This window comes from Aphis gossypii, chromosome 3 (assembly GCF_020184175.1).
Source record: "Aphis gossypii isolate Hap1 chromosome 3, ASM2018417v2, whole genome shotgun sequence".
In the NCBI taxonomy this organism is placed as follows: Eukaryota; Metazoa; Arthropoda; class Insecta; order Hemiptera; family Aphididae; genus Aphis; species Aphis gossypii.
In genome coordinates, this window is record NC_065532.1 from 22,192,844 (window position 1) to 22,212,008 (window position 19,165).

Consider the following 19,165-nt stretch of genomic DNA (forward strand, 5'->3'; position numbering starts at 1 on the left):
TGTTGCGCAGCTCGTCATACGACCTACGTCAATCCCACGACCTGTGTATTGAACGTGCTTAGCAATTGTTTTTTTTTTTGTTTTTTTTTTCAATATTTTTATTTAAATTTACAATGGAATGGTCAAATTATCTTAAAGTTGAATTTTTGGAGTTGTATGAAAAAGAATCTTGTATATGGAATCCGAGTGATCCTCGACATAAAAATAGGAACCACATTCAAGACTCATGGAGAAATATTTCTGACAACCTAAGCATTAAATTACCATCTCAGAATTAAAAAAGAAAAAAGATTCCTTGATGTCTACTTACCGTAAATTGGCCTCAAATTTCGAGCAAGCAAAAAACTGGATCGGGTTCAGATGATGTATACAAACTAGACTGGTTTGCATATGAAAAAATGGCAAAATTTTTACACGCAGTTGTTCAACCTTGAATAACGATAACTTCAGAGGTAAATATAATTTTATTTAGCTATAATATACCTACGTATATTTCTAAATATGATACAAATAATACAATACAATATAAAAACAATATTTTTTTTGTGACATTTTCTGAATAATTATTGAGAATTGAAAAAATATTAAAAGGGGTTTAGGTACCGTACTGAGTATTTTGTTTATATTATATTAAAATCCTTTAAAGGGCACAATTCTATGCTTACTTCAGATAAAAAAAAGTTATATATTTTCCAATTTCTATATTCTTTAGGATGTTAAAAATTATGTTTTTCATAACTTCCCTTAATCGAGGTAGTTTTGAGGGGTTGTTTTTGAAGTAGTAAGTATATTTACCACTGCTCATGTACAACAAAGTAAAGTAACAAAGTAAGGACAAATCAAATAACTGATCAATGATGTCTTAGCAAATTGAACATAATATATTTATTTGATAAGAATACATAAATACCTTAATAAGACACCTAATATCATTAATAAGTGTAATATCGCCCATTTATTGAAAAAAACTTAGTGGTAAATATGGTGGTAAATATGGTTACCACTAATCGCTAAAGGGTTAAACAAATATAAAATATAAATTATTATAATTAAATATTAATAATATTATATTTTTTTTATATTTTATACTACTTTGATTTAAATGTAATACATAATATTTATACGCATAATATTAAAGGTATGTACTTAAAAACTTAAATACTTAAATTTTTACTTAACTTAACTAATATTTATTTATTTATTTAATAATAATAACGGACAGAGCCCAATTTATACAAGGCATGTTTTGAAAATATACATAAAAAATAATATTTTAGGAGAGAAAAAAAATATTAATAGTAATAATAAAATAAAAAATGAATTAGAAGGAGAATGACGGATCCTCATTGGCAATTTTCATCATCTTGGAGAGAGGTTCATTTTTTAAATAATTGGTAGAACAATGTGGTATAAGGAAAATAGTATTATTGTGGGTGTTTCTAATAAGTACCTTTATATTAAAAGGTGCAAGGAGGGTGGGGAATCAATAGAGCCTGAGAGAAGTTTGCTAAGAAAAAATAGATTGAATTGGTAACGACGGTCAGATAGGGTGGAGAGATGTAGAAAACGGAGGACGGGAGTGTAATCATGAGGTTTGCAAGTAATTTTAAAATTATATTTAACAAAACTAAGGAATTTTCTCTGAACACGTTCAAGCTGCTTGCAAGCCTCAGTAGTCTGAGGATCCCAAGTTACAGAGCCATATTCAACAATAGGTCTGACGAGTGTACAAAATAAGGCTTTAAGAGAATTTGAAAGTTTAAATTTGCTAGCTATTCTTTTAATAAAGCCTAATACCTTAAGGGCTTTACAAGTGATATTGTCGATATGAGTCCGAAAACAAAGGGATATAGTAAAGGTTAACCTAGGTCACATACGCTAGTGACAATAGGAGCAGGTTAGTACCGTTAATGGAGTATGAGAAAGAGATAGGACTATAGGAGTTCGGCGACGGGTGAAAGTAATATATTTGCATTTGTTAATATTAAGAGACAATCCTAGTGATTCTGACCAAGTGACAAAATTATTGAGGTCATCTTGTAGATTAAGGCAATCAGTTAATGAGTTTATTTTCATAAATAATTTCATGTCATCAGCAAAGCATAATAGCTGGCAATGTTTAAGTGATGAACAATGTAGTGAGCCGGTCTTGGTGAAAATGGCTCAGCACGATTTAACGACGAAGTCCACTTTGTCGTATGTCTTCTTCAGAGAGTGTAGGAAGTTTGAAGTTAATAAACAACTCGTTTGAATTAAAAGTTATTTATTCACTGAGACAATGTATATAATAAAAGCTAGCCCGACGTGTTGTTAAGTATAGAACAACGCCATCGGTCTATGCTTGAGTGAGGCTTAACTATGTCTAATTCTTAATACTACCACAACCCCTTTTATATTAAACTATTTGGGCGTAGTCCCCAAAATATACGTACGTGTCATGGTAAACAGGAAATTCGATTATAAGTTTCTATTTCATGTTTACTATGACCGATTATTTAAATACATAATTTTAATCTTAAAAATCTATATAAACGATTATTAAAACCATGTTCGTAATCCAATTATCTAATTATCTATTATTAAATATAATATATTAATATTCAGTATTCTAAATCTAAACAACTAATATCAGCTCAGGGTAACAGGAATGATGTAATTATAGTAATGTAATATGCCGGATTACTACAACAAGCACTATTAACTAACAGTGAGAAAAGCAAAGGGGACAAATGTCCACCTTGGGGAATACCAGAGGAAGGGTGAAACACTTCTGACTTTGTATGAAACAGTTTTACCCATTGTGCCCGATTAGTAAGAAAAGAATTGAACCAAGAGAGAAGTGGATCACCAAAACCATAGGCTTTTAATACAGCAATTATGAGCTCATGGATAACTGAGTCAAACGCTTTCGCAAAATCTGTGTAGATGATATCAACTTGCTTTCCTTCTCTAAACACATTTAATGTGTAATTACAAAAAGTAAGGTTACATGTAGTGGTAGAGCGGCCCGAACGAAAACCATGCTGCTCATTGGCTAACATTGGATTGACAGACTTAAGTATGGAACTTAGGACGAGAGATTCAAATATTTTCGGGATATGACTAAGCATAGATATAGGTCTATAGTTAGTCACTTGAGAGGGGCATCCAGACTTTAAAATTGGTGTGATAGATCCGATTTACCATAACTTAGGAAAAATACTTTCATCGAGGGATCTACGAAAAAGAAACCATAATGGAAGGAATATAACCTGTCTGATCTTGTAGAGAAAATTACCAGGTATTCCATCAGGACCGCAAGAAGAAACATTTTTTAGCGCTGCTAGTTTTAGGAGAACATCATTAGGGGAGAAATCGCAATTGTTGGGCAAGTCAAAAAATGGTATTTTTAAGGACTATAGGTTAGTATCAACCAAGTTGGAGGAGTATGCTGACGAGAAATGCTCAGCAATCAAATTAACACTATCTTTCTCACATGTGCTAGTGACAGAGTTAAGACTGATTAGTTAACTGATTTAGGGATAGAGGTTTGGGAGTGATTTTTACGTACAAAATCCCAGAACTTATTAGGTTTATTTGATAAAAGTGTTTCAGTACGCCCGACAAATTCCCTAGAACACTTTTTAGATGAATATTTGTATTCGGCCCGGAGTAGGGAAAAATCCCTGTACTGATTAGGATCACGTGAGGATTTGAAAATATCATGTGCTTTATTTTTCCCATAGACCAAGTCTTTAAGTTCCTTGAAAACCCATGAAGGAAAATATGATTTATATAACCAGGATGTAGGAATAAAACGTAAGATAGAATTATGAAGGTCATCAATAAAAGTATAGGTTGCAGAATTAAGGTCAAGATTCGAGAGTGTAGAAAACCAGTCAAAAGACGATAAGCAAGATATAATTTGATTGAAATTTGCTTTCCGGAAGTTATGGAATGGATGCGAGCTGCAAAACTGAGTAGAAGAAAAGATTTCAGGTATTGATAAGTTTAGCGGGGGATGGTAAAAATCAGATGGGACGAAAGGTTCAAAAGATTCATTAACTATAACAGAGTCAGTATTACTGAAAACGAAGTCGAAGGTTGAACCATGTGAGTTAAAAACAGGTTTTTCTGGAAGAAATCGCTGAAAACAAAGATTTCAGGTACGCATGGAGTCGAAGATTAGAGGAGGATGTGTAAACGCTGTACTTAAACATTAAAAATATTTAAAAAATTAACTGTACCTATATAGATAACACTAATAGAAACATTTGGTACAAATTTCATGTATTTACATTTTACAGTGAAAGAATTTATGAGTTGCAAAAACATAAAAAAAAAAAAATAGATTTTGTCGAAATATAGGTTTTACGTAATAATTCCCGTTTTTCCGTTACTTTTTTCCCCCCGATTTTTTTTTTGAAAACTGTTAGAACATTTTTATATAATTCAAAAAGGACATAAGTAAAAATAACATATTATAAAACATAATTACATTAATTGTATATAAAAAGAAAATATAAATTATTAAAAAATAAACATTAAATTTATATTATAAATCGTATTATCTTATTTAACATTTACCATACTTATCTATTAAATTTATTATTGTGGTATACCGGTATTTCAGTATACACGGTATAACCAACTAAGTACGTCTTACCCTCGTATTCGCTAGTTAATGACACTCTCTAAAATAAATTAGAATGGCACTGTTAACTAGTGAGGTACGATGGTGAGCGCTTGTCGATTCTACGCTCCTTTATAGTGGAAAACGACTCGAAGATTACATATACCCGTGGTACGTATATCCCGGCAGCATATAAGCATTCTGGGGTCTGTTTCGGCACCTGTGTTCAAATACGCATTCTCGTTGGTCGATTTTAAATTCCCGCCAAGTTTAATATCGCGTTTAATATTAATATGATAAGACAAATATATTACCAGAATTGACAGTAGACAGTAGACAGGCATATAGACTTATTATTTATTAGCAATAAATTTAAGTACACGTTGTATTGTATAAAGATTATAATATTTGTTTTAAGTTGTGATTTGTAAGTACAAATGTACAATATAAAACATTTAAATTCAAAGCTGGGCACCAACTTTTTAGAATGCTACTTTTTAGTTAACTATCTAACTTAACTAGTTAGTTTAAATTCATATTAACTTTGTAATTTAACTAGTTGAATTTTAATGTGTAAAATAATCTAATCTAACACGTTAAAAATAATAACTAATCTTGATCAAACTATCAGTTGCCAGTTGTTCAATTTAATTTTTCATTTATCACCAATAATTCAAGTTAGTTACTTACCTACCTACTTAATTAATTTATGTAATATGTACATTACATTTGAAAAAAAAAAGTTTTTTAAATTTTAATTTTAACCTAAAAAAACTAATTTCTACTCTAACTTAAGTTATTATTTTCACCAAACTAACTTCTAACTAAGGGCCAGTTGTACAGTCTGTGATTAAAGTTAATCACAGTTTAATCGGTCGAATTTAGTAAATTTCAGAAACTAACTTATTTTCTAACTTTGTTACTTTTTATACTAAAGTAACTTAACTATAACTAGTTGACAAAAGTGACTAACTTGTCCAGCTTTGTTAGAATTATTTGAATGTCAATATAATAGCATTGATAATAAATACTATCAATGATAATAGGTATAAAAAAAATACATACTTATAGAAATGTATGCATGATAAAATATATTTAGGTACATCCTATTTTTACATCCATAAAATGCCTTTCTTAGTTCAGAGTATAAGTGTACGGTATACTAAATTTTTACTTACAATGCATAATAAGTAGGTATTTAATTGCATGCCTATGTACCTATACTTACCTAAAATAATAATACTTTAATTATTTGATCATAAGTCATAACTAATATTATTGAAATTAATTTTTTAGGTAATACAAATGTACTTGTATAGTTTATTTTATTGATTTATTCTATAAGGTAAGATCTGAATAGAAATATTATTCTTATTTTATGTTACTTCACAACTCCTAGTGGTATGGTAATTAATTAGATACCTACCTACCAATTACATGTACCTATGATAATTGTATTGGCTATAGGTTATAGGTAACTTTTAAATTAAATGATACTTGAATAAATTATTCTTTACTAAACAGGTAGGTAACAAATATTATTATATTATATTTTTTATCGTTTAGATTCTATGATTTTTTGATTTTTTTTTGATCTATTTTATGAATAGTTAATATACATAATTGGAAAAAAAAACACATTTTTTGTTGCTTGATCCATAGATCAACTAACAATTAGTTAGTAAGTTATAATAACAAAATAAATTACAATAAATAAAATAAATAATAAAACTGTTTATATCAATTTTTAATAATAGTCAATAACATAGGTATACTAATATTTTAATAATTACAATTAAAACTTAATGACCTATTCCATGTGTGATTTAGCATTTGGAATATTTTTCTCTACATTTCCGCTAAATTTCTTCTTCTTTTTTTTTGGGAGGATCGCTATTTTTTGGGCGTCCTACAGGCAGTCTTTTACTACCTCTTGTAACTCCAGATCTCCTTCGTGCCAAGTTGTTGGCTGAACATGAATTGTTGCACGAGATCGATGTCGCAGAGGTATTTTACTTCCAGCAGTACTTAAAAATAATTCCCACATTGCAACAGACTTAACTTTTTGTAATCTATCCAAACATTTGTTGAGTACTGAAGTTGAAACTTTATCATTATATTTTTCTAAATTTTTTGTGAATACATTTTGAATTTGTTGAGCATAATCATGAGCAGAGTTATTTTCATGATCATTGTTACAGTTATTTGTTACAGTTTGACTTATTGATCTTGAACAATGAGGATCATCATTATTTTGATCATTTAAATCTGCCCCTTCTTTCAATGCTGTATTATTATTTATGATGTTTGATTCTGCAGTAAGTGGCATGTAAAATGATTTTTCACGCACATGTTCACCGAATGCTAATTTTGCTAACAAATAACGTGATTCAGTATTAATAGCTGGTAAACTTGGCATATTCATTTCATGGTGATGATAAATTGCAGCTTGGTGTTTGCAAAATGCTCCTAGTTTTCCTTTAGGGCAAGAGCAAAATCCATTTGTTACATCAACTTCGTAAAAAGTATTTTCTGTTTCAGACTGCACTCCATATATATTTTCAGATAACTTTTTTATAGAGTCTTTCTTAATACTTACTGCTCGTTTAAGCTGATCTTCAAATATATGTCGAGCTGTATCATTTCTCCCATTGACAAAAGTCCGTAAACGCCTTAGATAATATTCTTCTAATGAAGTACAAATAAAATCTACTAATGCAACTGCATTATATGCTTTGTTCCTAGAGAGAACTATGTCCTTAAAGATACGAACATTCACTTCTGAAAAATTATTAGTTTGGTGCCCATGAACAGAAGCATCCCGAAATACCAAACACCATAACTCTTTTCTCTTCCAATAATTATTAACATATTTAATCCATTTTTCATATTTTAAAGGTATTACAGTGTTATTAACACAACTGTATTCAGTAGAAATTTGACCGATTGCAGTCATATAAGCTTCTTCAGCACTACGCAAGTTTGTAGCTACTAAAATTCTATGAAATAGTCTGAACAAAATCTTTCTATCATCTTTAAGTACATCATGATTTGTATCCCACAACCATCTCCATACAGATTGTAGTATGTGAAATCTGCATAAATTAATTTTAGATTCAGGCCAAATTGATTGGAGTGCTTGCTTCTCTGCTTCACTATCATCAATAACAAATTGTTTGGGAAACCCTTGGGCATTAAAACATTAGGCATTGACTGCTTTAAAAGCGTGAAAGCTGCTTTATAGTCAACAGTCGACTGTCCTTTTGTTATGAATATACCTAACGGAACTGCTCCAACACCACATGGTGCTAATATGAATGTTACTGAGTGACTTTGAATGTCACAGGATGAAGTACTGTCTACAAAAGCGATATCTTTGGCAAATGGTAGTTGGTGAGCTCTTTTCATTATAGAGGTGATGACTAAAATAGCAAATGGATTTTCAGAGTACCTAACAATAATTCCGTTTTCTTCATAATACTTTTTCTTCTCTTCAAGTTTCTAAAACAAAAATTACTTATTTTAAAATCTAAAAACTTCAGAAACGTAGGTTTTTTTAAAATATTAAAAAAAAACTATTACCCATTTAAACTGTAAAAAATGATTTCAAGCTTATTTATTTAATGAATAGATTTATTACACAAATATGCAGTCAAATTTTAAATTAAATAAATGTTTATATTTTATATAGGTAAAAACAAAACTACACCTATATATATATTATAATTAATTTTGTTTGTTAGTGTGTTAATTTCTTATCTTCTTATATTTCAAAATATTCTTGTTTTTCAGAATAGGTTCTACGTTATTTTATTTTTTTAGGTAGGTACTCACCTATGATAGAATATTTATTTATCTATTTGATGAACTATCAAATTAGTACCTACCTAAGTGTCTATAATATTTTTATGGTATCAAAAAGATATTATAGATTATTATCTAGATATTAATTTGATAGTTAAATACCTAATGAACATAGACCATGATTAAAGATATATCTTTAATCATGTCATAGACTTGTAATAGATAGGTATATATAATCTATTATAAGTTCATGCCTTTATGATAGACTATGAAAATAAATTATGTTCTTTTTTTTATAATCATATTTTTTTATAAAAATAAAAAAATAGAATTTATAAGTAATAACAAAAACACTTTTTAATTTTGTGTAATTACCTGAAAAATACTTATATCATTAGAAAAGCCCAAATTGTTTTCTTTCCAAACATCATACCAATGGCAAATTGTCCTGTATTTTGGATTGATAGTGGCATTAGCCAATTCATCAGAGTTAATACCATATTCTAATTCAAGTTTTGATTCATGCATTTTAATAGATTCTGATATACCTGAATAAAATTAATGTGTGTAAATAAACTCTAATTCAAAATATGGAAATTAATAATTCAATAATTATCTTACCTAAACCATCATTAAAATAGTTTTCAAACTGTGTTCTACATTCTGTAGAAGGCTTTAAAAAAGATAGTGCTTCTGCAGATTTAATATTGTGATTGTGATCATTATTTATCTTTATTATAGCAGGCAAGCCATCCTAAAATAAAAATAGGTTAAAATAATTATACTTAAACACTATTGTCTATTGGTACCTACTAAATTAAATCAACTATAATATTAAATTTAGTACCTATAGCACCTAATTGTTAATATTATAAATCATTATCTTACTTACTTTTACAAACTTATCTTTTTTTTTCGTATCCTTCGTTGTTAATTTAATTTTTATGTCAATCTTAGCACTACACTGGGTGTTTTTCGATCTTCCTCTCATATTATCTGTTTTGGTTATCTTATTGAAACCACTATGATGGCATACATAGATCTTTCTAGTAAATATTAGGAACAACTATTACTAAAAAGTTTTTTTGAAAAAAATTTATTTTTATAATGAAATAAAATGTTACGATATGCACTAGGTATTGAACTATTATTGCAAACAATATCTATTTTCTTATTATTTAGTATTACCTAGGTATATAAGTATTAAAATAAAATTTAAAAAGGTGGGAATGTAGGTATAACCTAGACGTACTCCCATTGGATGGTGTAAAGGGGTCACATGTCACCTCCCTAGACAAATGTGAAATAATAGTTATTTTTTTAACTGTAAATAATAAAATTTTTTATTGATGATATTATACAACATTACATTATATTATTATAACATAGGTACATCATTTATGATTTGTCTATGTTGTATATCTATTTTCTGTTATTAATAAAAACAATTTTGTTGGTACTTAGTTTTTCTTTATGATATTGTTAGATACCCCCTGTGTTCTAATTGATGGGCAGTGGGGACCCTTGGGTACCACTGTTTTGTATAGTAAATGTGTAGTTGGTCACCAAAAGTCAATAAATGTGTTAAATTTTAATTCAATTGTTTTTTATGGTACTATTTTGTACTTATTCAAAAAAACAATTCTAAGCTGAGATTTACATCAAGTATATGTCATGAAATATTTTTTGATATTGCCATTAAAGTACCCATTAAAGTTGGTTGGTTTAATTTTTGCAGAAAACATACATTACCTAATTATTATATAATTTATATTTTGTTATTAATTATATACGGCAATACCACTTTGGTTATACAGTAAAGTAGTGTTGCCTTAAAAGTGTAAATAGGTTTATAGTATGAATACCTAGGTTTTATATCTTAAAATGATTCATATATTTTTAAAATGTAATTGTGTATAGTAAAATGTATAGTAGCCAGTAGGTATACGTAAAAGTTATAATTCAACATGAATATTTTTTTTTTTAATTATATCAAAAAACAACACATCATTGTAAAACTAATACATTCATTGCTCCACTCAGAATTTAAATTTATAAAAATAATTATAATATATTATAAGAAAGTATTACACTTTTCCAATAATATTTGAACCAGCTAAAATATAATATAGTACCTATAATAGCACAGATTATATAAAATATAATATTTCATAATTTCATTTAATCAGTGGTAATAACAACTGACAAGTACCTTCATATTATTGTACTAAAAAAAAGTTCTATACTCTTAATATATATTATGTACCTACCTAATAAGTAATAATATATTTGATTTGAAGAGTTAAGTTGATATTTGGAAATATTTAGGAATTTTTATCAGCAATAATTAATGTATCTCGATATTTAAATATTAAGCCATTTGATGTTAAGCTAATAATATTCTACAAAAACTAAGTATTCAACAGCAGCTGTTAATTTTTAATTTTTTAAATATTTATTTTTGTTTTTAACATTAAAATGAAGATACCTGCATTCAGTGTTATTATAGCTACATAAATGATTAGATGTATATTATTATTGCGTAGGTTGTCAGTAACATTATTAATTTACTATTTAGTAAATACGAAGTTAACTTACCTACACACAAATTTTGAACATTCATTAAATGCTGATTTATTATTCATACACCAACTTGTATTCGTTTCATTGCTATACTCACTAATCCATCTAAAAATGTCTTGCTTAGAGAACAAATTTGAACGATAAACATTACTTTCACATTCAATCAATTTAAACATTTTATTAATGGAGTAATACACTACCTATATAATTAATTAAAAATAATAATCAATAGGTGGTATATACTATCAATTGCACTGTCTATTACAATTTATAATGATTTTCTTTAATCAATCATTACAATATTACAGAAATCGTGTTATTTATAGAATTTGGTGATTAATTGATATAAATACTCATGTGTAGGTTAATAATTTGTATATTATATTCATATTATAGTCTATTTGTAATGTTTTATATTGTTCTTACAACTTTCTTATATAAAACAAATATTGTATATATAATATATGGTAATATAAATAAATTATAATATGGTAATATCATATTATAATTTGTAATATTTAACTTGGCGGGAATTTAAAATCGACCAATGAGAATGCGTATTTGAACACAGGTGCCGAAACAGACCCCAGAATGCTTATATGCATCCCGGCACTGTTTCCTATATAAAGGTAGGAACGCAAGGAAGACTTAAATGATATTCAACTCGGGTTGTTCTGGTCGAAAACACTTTTTTATTAACCTTTAAAAAAAAAACACAAAATAAACAATCAAAAAATACTATTCGTTTAGCCCGTACTATAACCGTCGCTTCACACGTACGATTGTCGTACCTACACTCTCGCCGACTCACTCAGCGACAGCGGGACTCCCCTTGCCTGTGCGTACGGCGGTCTTATATACGAAATTTTCTTGTTGCCTCAGCACATTTTGCTTCACCAGCTTCTCCCGTGTTTTATTTTAAAATATTCTTTTATACATATTAAGCAATAATTTTTGGACGACTGTCTACAATATACGACATTATTGAGAAATAATTAGTGAGTTTCGTATGTTTATTATTTTTATAAATTGTACTTTTTTTGTAAAATTTTCCGAACTTCGTTTACAATAACGGGTTTTTGTTATCGAATAATTTATTTTTTATATAGAAACATTAAATTTAAATTTACGAGTGATTAAAAATCAAGATCATAGTTCTAAAAAATAATTCGTTAAATAGAACATTTTATTAAATAGAAGTTTTACTATAATTCATTAATGTTCAAAAATTGTTTTAATTCCAAAACTTATTTTTAAAATGAAGTTTTACATTTGGTTTTTTAGGAATTATTAGATCAATCGACTGTTGATGTTATTGGAGTAGTTGAAGACCAACACGATGCTGAGGAAGAAGATAATGAAACTCCATCGACATCAACTACTGAAAAAATGTTTAAATCGCCATCCACCAAGAAGAAAAAACGCAAAGCGAATGACCACTTTATAGAAATGGAAAGTCGAATGGATGGAGCATATAATATTTTAAAAAAAGCTTCGGTGGAATAAAGTCCTGACGTAAGTTCGCGTTATGCTGAGCTGCTTGCAAAAAAAATGAGGAATTTTAACGATAAAACCCGCGAGATAGCTATGCACGAAATAGATAACTGTTTATTTAATCTTAAATACAATAGAGCACAACACAATTATCTACCTCAAACACATCGTGACATTGGACAGACATACCAAATTCACCCATTTACAGGATTATATAATCCATCACCAAGCTCTCTAACAGAATACACGACACCGTCACCACAATTTCAGTCATCTTCCTCAAGTTATTCGCAGTTTCACACCAACATAGAAAACCCAGTACCTGGACCGTCATTTGAACATAATGACAAAACTTATGAAACATTTAACATTTAAAATACATAAATAGTATAAGTATGTTACTACCTATATTTTTTTAGAATATCTTATTAATTATTATGTTATTTTTTTTACCGGTATTTAAATTTGATTTTGTTGATTAGTATAGACTATAGAGGAAAAAATATTTATTTTCATGTTTTATTATTTATTTATTTTTATTTACAAGAAAGAATTAATTATTTTTTTTTATTATCTAATTAGAAGGAAAATATTTTATTTACGAAATATGTCATTTATAAGTTTGTTGTTTTCATAATACTTATTGTTTGTATCAATGTATTTTTTAAATAATAATAGTTATTAGTTACCTTAATTTCATCATTTAATTATTGTATTAATGCACTGCATACCTACTTCTTGAACACATCTTGACACTGATTGTAGAGAAAATGTATACATATAAGATAAACTAATAAAACTGTCTCCAGAAGCTAAATACCTTAATGTAACTGCTAATTTTTCTTGGATAGGGATAGATTTTCTCATATTGGTGTCAGTTTTTGTTATTGATGGACCAATTTTATTTAACAAATATTCAAAATCTTCAGGTGACATTCGGCAAAAATTTTCGAACTTTTTTGTAGAGTTTAAAGTCAAATCATACAGTATATTTGTCGCATTGTACCTGGAAATTAAAATGCGATAATTTATAAAATTAAAAAAAAAAATACCTACTGATATTATATAAAATTGAAATTGAGATTATTATTTAGATTATATAGATACTTACTAATTTCGACTTTTACAATATTCATTCGCCCAATATCGTCTTCTCTTTCTTGTAACCTTATCTTTTTTGTTATTATTTATTAAAATTTTACCACTTGCCATAATATGCTGCAGCACAAATTACAAGTTTTGATTGTTTCGTTTTCATGTTTAAATAAGTATTAATTTAAAAAGTTAAATTAAATTATTATTAAAAACACACAAGAAATAGACGTCTACACTTCGTGAGCTACAGACGTAAATTGATTGTTTACAAAATTGAGATCGAAAATTCCTTTCCGCGCCATGCCACGCGACATCTTCCGCGCCGTGGGATCGTATGGATTGCGCTTAGACAGACTCGCCTGAATTTGGCGCGGTATATAGACAAACCTGCGCCACGCGCCGTGGGATTCCGGCCTTATGAATCACTTTTTTGATTTAAAATCAGATATGCTCAAAATAAATACAAATATAATGCAATTATTTCATGAGATTTTTGAAAAAAATATTTTAATTTTAAGGGCTTTTAAAATCAAAAATCTACTTCCTAAAAAACCTAGATATTTTTTCAAAAAGTTCATACATGTATTAAAAATTTAAATTGGACAATCCAAAGTATGTGTAACTTACTACCGCTTATTGGACTAAAATATGCAAAATACGCGTGCTGCAATCCCCTTAAACATAATATGTTGACTAAGTATACATTACAATTGATCTTATTTGTCATCATAGGTATTTGTAATATTATAAAATGGCATTTTACTTAATTTCCATATATATATCACGTATTTTAAAGATTTAATCATTATTATTTTTTTTTTTAATTTATCTATTTTTTTTTTTACATGGAGTTATAACAAAGTGTTTTTGGTGTGATATCAACTATTTTTTATGTTGATGTGTTAATTATCTGGTATTCTTTAATAATAATAATAATGATAATAATAATCTTTAATAACCGCTGGCCTCCTGACTATTTTTTTTTCCATAATTATAATGTAGATATCTTTTCCACCTAGAGGCCAGCGTTCAATACTTGTTGACATATCGTTGCATCTAATCCATTTCTTATTGCGTTTAATAATTGATGTATAATGAGCTTGAGACATAGATGGACCATGATGGCAAATCACAGAATTTAGAGTTTATGATTGGCCATCAAACCTAATAGTTGCAACTAAAAGTCACGAAATGGTTTGTTTTTGCTATTGTCAGTTGTCACCATAAAGTAGAGATGGGTCGGTCACGAACGAACAAATCAAAACGACCGAATCAGTCTGGTGACCGAATTGCGACCGAATGTAATGTCTAAATGATTCGGTTTCGGTCATATGGTTTTTAGATTTTTCGGTATTCAGTTCGGTTGAGTGGTTTGACTGATGATGTCACAGAACAATCATGGCCCAACGAATCAAATCGGTTTACGGTCAAAAGACCGAATCACCGAATGACGTAAATTCTCAACTCTAATCTCAAGCGTAAAGCGCTGGTATTAGCAGTAAACAGTACTACAGTAGTACAGTAGTAATATTAGTGATAACTGATTTCTGATAGTAGACCATAATATCAATTGAAAAGAAAAAGACTGATTATGTCATTTTTAATTTCGATTTTTGATAATATATGTACAATGTATACCTACAAATCATACATTACATTAATATTGTTAATAAAGTTTGATAAGTTATTAAAGTTATTAAAGTCAATAGGTAGTGCTTACATCTTATGTACATTATACATTATCATAATTGTAATAATAGAAAATAACAAATTAAGTTTAACTAAAATTTTGATTTAAAAATAATAATTTTTCAACTTTATCTGTATTCAGTCTAGACCTTCTATCAGTCAACACCAAGCCAGCCTTTGAAAATATACGTTCGCATGAAACGGACGTTGCTACAATACATAATCTTCTACATGCCAATAGGTATAGTCTTGGGTATAATAATTTTCTTTCATGCCACCAAACTAATGGATCCGCTGTTCTTTTAAAGAGTGGTTCAACCAAGTACCGGTCAAGTTCTAATATACCAGCCACAGTTGAATGTCCACCACCAGATAGTTTGTTCACTTTGCTATCAAAATCTTTCCAAATTGTTTCAGATCCAGCAGGTTCACTGTATGGTGTATTGATCTCTGGTTCTTGACTATCTTTCCCAATAGATATTCCTTGAACTTAACGTGACAGAGACTCATAGTTTTAGATTCTGAACGAAGTGATGAATGTATTGATTTTACAATGATGTGTGTTTTTTTTTTTTTTTTTTGTGTCTGTGTACAGCATAACTAGTCGAAATAATGCTCCAATTTCAAACTATGGGGGTGGTTTACGATGTAAAAGTGAATATCCTTGGTGCATTATAGAGGTAAAAAGTTAACATTTTCCAACAGTTTTCAAAAAATCGAGAAAAACAAAAAAAAATGACGGAAAAACGGCAATTTTTACGCAAAACCAGTTTTCGACCAAATCGATTTTTTTTTATGGTTGTAATTCAAAAAATAATCACTGAAAATACTTGAAATTTTCACCAAATGTTAATGTCAGTGGTATCTGTATTTAGTTAAATTTTCAAAAAATTTTGACTTTTTTTGAGTTATTTATAGACCACTGAAATTTTCGATTTTTTTGAGAAATTTTTTTTAAAGTGTCGATAAAAAATTTTTGGATGATCAAAAAGTTTTAAAAATTTAATACAAGGCTCCTTATGAGTTGTTTTTATTGTAGCTAAAAAAAATTAAAAATCGTTAGTCACAATTTTATTTTATAAGCGTTTATAGTTCAAATTTTTACGAAATCTGTCGAAAACGCGAAAATTTGCAAGTAATTTTGAAGTTGAAAAATCATAAAATTTTTTTCTTTTATAACTAAGTTTTGAAAATTTGGTACAAGGTTCTCCATACATTTTTCTTCAAATATCTGTAAAAAAACTCTACCGGATTCAGACAAAAAATTTTTATGAGTGTTTGAAATTTAAATTTTTACAAAACCGCGCTAAATAACGGTTTAGCCTCAAACGATTTTTGATATTTGTTATAATTCAAAAAGTATAAGTCGTAGATACTTGAAAATTTTACCAGTTATTTAGATTGGCATTTTATTTACTTGATTTAATTTTGAAAATACTTTGAGGTTTTTTGAGCTATTTATAGACAACTGAAATTTACAATTTTTCTGAAAAATATTTTTGAAGGCTCGATAAAATTTTTTTGGCCCTATCAAAATACTTGAAAATTTTATACAAAGTTCATCATATGTTATTCTTATAGTGATTAAAAAATTATAAGAATACATAGGCACAATTTTTTTTTATTAGCATTTGAAGTTCAAATTTTGACGAAAATTCGTCAAAAGCATGAATATTTGCAAATTATTTGAAGTTGAAAAATCATAAAATTTTTTGTGTTTATAACTAAGGATTAAAAATACAACACTAAGTTTTCCATAAGTTTACCTTCAAGTATCTATAGAGAAAACTCGAAGCATCATTATAGGAAAATTTTTAAGTGCGTTTGAATTTTAAATTTTAACGAAATCGCGTAACGATAACGATTTATCCTCAAACGATTTTAAATATTTGTTATTATTCAAAAAGTATAAGTCGTAGATACTTGAAAATTTTACCAGTTATTAAGATTAGCGTTTTCTTTACGTGATTTAATTTTCAAAATACTTTGAGTTTTTTTGAGCTATTTATAGACAACTGAAATTTTCAATTTTTCTGAAAATTGTTTTTTTATGTGTCGATAAAATCTTTTTGGCCCTATCAAAATACTTGAAAATTTAATGCAAAGTTCCTCATAAGTTATTATTATAGTGATTAAAAAATTATAAGAATACATAGGCACATTTTTTTTTTATTAGCATTTGAAGTTCAAATATTGACAAAAATTCATCAAAACCATGAATATTTGCAAATTATTTTGTAGGTATATTTCATAAAAATTTTTGTATAAGTAGCTAAGAGTTGAAAATTTAATACAAGGGTTTTCATAAGTTTAACTTACAATTATTATAAAAGAACTTAAATTTTGTTGTATTCAGGCCATTAAAACATAAACCACCTTTTTCACCAACCACTAGAAATTATATCCTAGGTTGACAAATCATCTTCGTTCAGAATCGTTTTTCGTATACAATGATAACTATCATTGGATTCAAATTTAACACTCCTATAATATATAATAATGGTCCATACGGCACCTAATGTACAGCAGAGCGGTACTCACTTGCCCGCTTTTTTTACTTTCATACTTTCTGTCATTTACAAACCCTTGTTTTTTGAATCACGGATCCAGTAGGGTTGATTGTATGACAACATCATTATTGTCAAACTGATTGAATCTTTGTTGTAATTTTGTATGTAATATATTTGCCACTGAATTTATTTCATATGGCATACTCTGATCATTGCAGTAAACTAAGACATAGTTGGACATTGCTTTTGAAAATATTAAAACTTTAGATATGGATACAAATTTTTTGCAACTCATTTCATTTGTTATATCATAAAATATTTTTAATAATTTGCATAGGTGATCTAAAATATTCCATTCATAGTTCATAGTTGGTGATATTATTAAGATGATTTATGAATGCCAATGTGGACAAAACTGGCTCCTTTATTTTTAAAATCCTATTTATCATATCATATGTAGAGTTCCACCTGGTTGGGCAATCTTGTTTTAATTTTAGTATGGGATGACCTCCTTTTACTTGATTGTCATTAAGACAGATTAAAGCTTGGCTACTCTGTTTGAAATATTGTACAATGACCTTTACTTTTGCAATTATACTCTTCACATCCTCATATTTCAAACCTGATTCAACTACTAAATTTATGCTGAGAGCAAAACATCCTAGACTTCTCCAATTACATAATTTAATTGCTGCAATGATGTTTGATGCATTGTCGCTTACAACCATTGTCACTAAATTCTCTAAATTTCATTTTCTCACTATATATTTTAAAAAAGAAGACATTTCTACTGCTGTATGTCTTTCAAGAAAATGGTGATATCCTAGCAGAATTGATGACAACTTTGTATTTTCATCAATATAATGAGCAGTAACAGCTAAAAAATGATTGATTATTTAAAGATGTCCATGCATCTATAGTAAGACAAATGGCTTGTATATTTTTTATTTTTTATTTTATTTCACTTACTACAGACTCGTATAACTGAGGTATTAAACTGTTAGATATGGTTTTTCTGTTTGGAAGTGTGTACCCAGGTGCCAGTAAAATTATTAAGTTTTTAAATTCTGTCTCTTCGATGATAATGCTTAATAATTAATTTTGAAATTTGTGTATCAATTTTTTTTTACTTTGAAATTGTTATTGGTTTTTGAATGAAGGAATTCATAGAAGCCTGGACTGGTTGACGAACTATTGATTGTGAAGATCTTATGGATGGGCGAGCTGGTTCAGAATTTGTTGATGATTGTGATGAAATTGTTAGCTGATTAGAATTAGAAACAGTTGTTCCCAAGCTATTAAGATCATCAACATTTTTCTCAGTTACTAGATCCTGAGTTTCTTGTCGCACATTTCGTTCAAGTGGTACTGTTTGATG

At 28.3% G+C, this 19,165-nt stretch overlaps 1 pseudogene; it reads right to left on the bottom strand.

Moving 5' to 3' along the window:
* Positions 1-6,414: 6,414 nt before the first annotated feature.
* On the bottom strand, positions 6,415-8,944 carry LOC126550895 (uncharacterized; annotated as a pseudogene).
* Positions 8,945-19,165: the final 10,221 nt, after the last annotated feature.